The sequence below is a fragment of the Gasterosteus aculeatus genome, chromosome 8, assembly GCF_964276395.1.
Source record: "Gasterosteus aculeatus chromosome 8, fGasAcu3.hap1.1, whole genome shotgun sequence".
NCBI lineage: Eukaryota > Metazoa > Chordata > Actinopteri > Perciformes > Gasterosteidae > Gasterosteus > Gasterosteus aculeatus.
The window spans coordinates 20774315-20779325 of record NC_135695.1 but is presented as its reverse complement, the minus strand read 5'-3'; positions in this window follow the sequence as shown (position 1 = coordinate 20779325).

The following is a 5011-nucleotide window of genomic DNA, read 5'->3' as shown; positions in this document are numbered from 1 at the left end:
CTACAGGAGAACACGCCTAGTGGAAAACCCTAATGGAAAACACTCCTGGAAAACCCTCCTAATGGAAAACACTCCTGGAAAACCCTCCTAATGGAAAACACTCCTGGAAAACCCTCCTAGTGGAAAACCCTCCTAGTGGAAAACCCTCCTACTGGAAAACCCTCCTACTGGAAAACCCTCCTACTGGAAAACCCTCCTACTGGAAAACCCTCCTACTGGAAAACCCTCCTACTGGAAAACACTCCTACTGGAAAACCCTCCTACTGGAAAACCCTCCTACTGGAAAACACTCCTACTGGAAAACACTCCTACTGGAAAACACTCCTACTGGAAAACACTCCTACTGGAAAACACTCCTACTGGAAAACACTCCTACTGGAAAACACTCCTACTGGAAAACACTCCTACTGGAAAACACTCCTACAGGAAAACACTCCTACAGGAAAACACTCCTACAGGAGAACACTCCTACAGGAGAACACTCCTACAGGAGAACACTCCTACAGGAGAACACTCCTACAGGAGAACACTCCTACAGGAGAACACTCCTACAGGAGAACACTCCTACAGGAGAACACTCCTAATGGAAAACACTCCTAATGGAAAACACTCCTAATGGAAAACACTCCTAATGGAAAACACTCCTAATGGAAAACACTCCTAATGGAAAACACTCCTAATGGAAAACACTCCTAATGGAAAACACTCCTAATGGAAAACACTCCTAATGGAAAACACTCCTAATGGAAAACACTCCTAATGGAAAACACTCCTACAGGAGAACTGTCACGGTGCGGTTCTCGGTGGACCCCAAAATGCAGAGACAGGAGACAAGATGGTCTTCAAAAGGTTTAATCCTCACAGCAGGATACACAAAAACACAAGGCGCTGGAAAAGGAGGAGACGACGGAGGTTGAGCTGGCTGGGCTGGCGTAGAGCACGGGAGAAGAGAGCCGGGAGCCACGAGTTGCAGCGGGTACGAGCGGGAATACTCTGGCACCGGAGTGACGAGCAGAGCCTGTCTTTATGGCACAAGTGATTAGGTGGGATGGGAACCAGGTGTGTCTCGTTCAGCACCAACCTCGCCCTCCGCCGTCTCCTACTGCCAGGGAAATGGAAGAACACAAAACAACAAGTATCAAAAATCACACCACGACAGTACCCCCCCCTCAACGGACGCCTCCTGGCGGCCTACCAGGCTTGTCGGGGAACTCCCGATAAAAGTCCCTCAACAAGTCCGGCCCCAAAATGAGCGAGCGGGACACCCACGACCGCGCCTCAGGACCGTAACCCTCCCAGTCCACGAGGTACTGATACCCCCGGCCGCGCCTGCGGACATCCAGCAGCCGCCGGACTGAGTAAGCAGGATGGTTGTCAACAAGCCGGGGGGGTGGCGGGGGTTCGGCCGGAGGGCACAGATCGCTGGTGGAGACAGGTTTCAATAGGGACACATGAAAAGCAGGGTGGATATGTAATTCCGGAGGCAATTTGAGTCTCATCACACTAGGATTGATCACTCTCTCAATCTCAAAAGGACCGATGTATCTGGGATCCAGTTTCTTACTCACAGTCTGGAGCGGGATGTCCCGAGAGGAGAGCCACACCTTCTGACCAGGCTGATATGGGGGCGCTGGGGAGCGATGTCGGTCCGCCAATCGCTGATTGCGAGCAGCAGTACGTCTGAGGGCCGCACCAGCCTCGCGCCATACCCGGCGGGCTCGCCGGAGATGTTCCTGGACAGAGGGGACTGCCACTTCGGTCTCCTGAATGGGGAAAAGGGGAGGTTGGAAACCCAGGGAAGCCATGAAAGGAGACATGCCTGTGGCGGAGCTGACCAGGGAGTTGTGAGAGTATTCCACCCAGCTTAAATGGGTGGACCAAGAGGCAGGGTGTTTAGCTGAGACACAACGGAGAGCTGACCCGAGGTCCTGATTGACCCGCTCCGTCTGGCCGTTGGTCTGAGGGTGGTACCCAGACGAAAGGCTGACCGACGCCCCTAACGCTTGGCAAAAGGCTTTCCAGACCCGAGAGGCGAACTGAGGACCCCGGTCCGACACAATATCCAGAGGAATGCCATGGAGTCTGAACACATGTAGGACGAGGAGGTTGGCAGTCTCTAGAGCCGAGGGGAGTTTGGGCAGAGGGACGAAGTGCACAGCCTTGGAGAAACGATCAACTATAGTAAGGATAACAGTGTTACCCTCCGAAGGTGGGAGTCCAGTAACAAAGTCTACTGCAATATGGGACCAGGGGCGGTGGGGAATCGGCAGTGGGCGAAGGAGGCCTGCGGGCGCTTGGTGGGAGGATTTGCTGCGAGCACAAACGGAGCAGGCTGAGACGAATTCCCTGGTGTCGGCTGCGATGGTAGGCCACCAGAAACGCTGCCGGAGGAGTGTGAGGGTCCGGTGAGAACCGGGATGACAGGCGATCTTTGAAGCATGTCCCCACTGGAGCACGGAGGACCTGGCCGTGGGCGGAACAAACAGCCGATCTTGGGGGCAGTCCTCCGGGGCGGGTTGGTCACGTAGTGCCTCCTGGACCAACTGTTCGACCTCCCACCTAGCTGCTCCTACCACACAGGAGGCAGGGAGGATGGTCTCCACGGGAAGGTCTTCCACAGGGGAGGAGAACTGTCGGGATAAGGCGTCTGGTTTTATGTTCCGCGACCCAGGACGGTAGGAGAGGGTGAACTGGAAGCGGCCTAGGAACAGGGCCCACCGAGCCTGGCGCGAGTTCAGACGACGGGCCGAGCGTAGGTAGGAGAGGTTCCTGTGATCGGTCCATACTAGGAACGGGTGTGTGGAACCCTCCAGCCAATGCCTCCACTCCTGGAGAGCGAGGACCACAGCCAGAAGCTCCCGGTTACCCACGTCATAGTTCTTCTCGGCTGGGGTCAGACGACGGGAGAAAAAGGCACAGGGGTGAGTTCGTTGATCGACAGGGGATCGCTGGGAGAGCACCGCTCCAACACCGGTGTCCGACGCGTCCACCTCCACGATGAACTGAAGAGAGGGATCTGGGTGAGAGAGCACAGGGGCTGAGGTAAACAAGTTCTTAAGACGTCTAAATGCAGTCTCGGCTGCCTGTGACCACAAAAAGGGGGTTTTGGAGGACGTCAGCTGGGTAAGTGGTCCTGATACCTGACTGTAGTTACGGATGAATCTCCTATAGAAATTAGCAAATCCCAGGAATCTCTGGAGTTGCTTCCTGGTGGAAGGGGATGGCCACTCTGCCACCGCTTGGACCTTGGCAGGGTCCGCCTTCAGCTGTCCCTTTTCCACCACAAAACCGAGGAAGCTGACAGAGGTGACATGAAACTCACACTTTTCGGCCTTTACAAATAATCTGTTTTCCAGCAGTCTTCTCAACACCAGCCTTACGTGCTGCACGTGTTCCTCCAGGTCTCTGGAAAAAATCAAAATGTCATCCAAGTATACAAACACGAGACGATTGAGCATATCCCTAAGCACATCGTTGATGAGGGCTTGAAAAACTGCGGGGGCATTGGTCAGTCCAAAAGGCATGACCAGATATTCAAAATGGCCGAGTGGTGTGTTAAAGGCAGTTTTCCATTCGTCCCCCTCCTTGATTCTGACGAGGTGGTATGCGTTACGAAGATCCAGCTTTGAGAACACTGTAGCATGATGCAGGGGGCCAAAAGCGGAATCGATCAGGGGGAGCGGGTACTTGTTTTTAACAGTAATGTCATTAAGGCCCCTGAAGTCAATACACGGCCGCAAGGTCTTATCTTTCTTTTCCGGGTTCCGGGTTTCGGGTTTAGATAAATTGTACAGTTTCCTGGAGGGAAGGGGGGAGCCGGGGAGTAACTCAATGGAGCAGTCATAAGGACGGTGAGGAGGGAGAGACAGTGCACGGTCCTTGCTGAAAACCTCCTGGAGGTCGTGATAGGCGGAAGGGACGTTGGACAAATCAATGGTCTCAGACGGGCTTGGCAGTGAGGGGGTACTGAAAGGGATAGCCGAATGTAGACAATGGGAATGACAGAAAATGCTCCAATTGGTGATGGTCGAGTTAGACCAGTCAATATGGGGGTTGTGCAATCTTAACCAGGGGAGACCTAGGACCAGAGGGCAGGTGGGCGAGGGAATGACAAAAAAAGATATGATCTCCTGATGGTTACCAGAGAGCTGGAGGGAAATAGGAGCAGTACGGTGAGTAACATGAGCGAGTAACTGACCATTCAATGCAAAAACGTCTTTGGGCACAGAGAGAGTCTCCTTTGGCAGGTTAGCTTGATTACATAGTTCGGAGTCAATAAAATTATCATCTGCCCCACAATCAACAAAAACCTGTAATGGCAAGGAGTTCTGGGCGTACCGGAGAATGCCGGGGAGAAGAATGCGGTTGGAGGGTGTGGAGGGGGATGTGGTTCGGCTCACCAGCGTCCCTCCGGTGGCTGATGGGCCTGCCCTTTTGGCAGCTGAGGGCAGGTGGCGAGGAAGTGTCCGGGCTGCCCACAGTAGATGCACAGGAGAAGAGAGCCGGGAGCCACGAGTTGCAGCGGGTACGAGCGGGAATACTCTGGCACCGGAGTGACGAGCAGAGCCTGTCTTTATGGCACAAGTGATTAGGTGGGATGGGAACCAGGTGTGTCTCGTTCAGCACCAACCTCGCCCTCCGCCGTCTCCTACTGCCAGGGAAATGGAAGAACACAAAACAACAAGTATCAAAAATCACACCACGACAAGAACACTCCTAATGGAAAACACTCCTAATGGAGAACACTCCTATTGGAGAACACTCCTACAGGAGAACACTCCTAATGGAGAACACTCCTAATGGAAAACCCTCCTACAGGAGAACACTCCTACAGGAGAACACTCCTAATGGAGAACACTCCTAATGGAAAACCCTCCTACAGGAGAACACTCCTAATGTCAAGTCAAGTCATTTTATTTTGTATAGCCCAGAATCGCAAATTACAAATTTGCCTCAGAGGGCTTTACAGTCTGTACACATACGACATCCTCTGCCCCGAAACCCACCATCG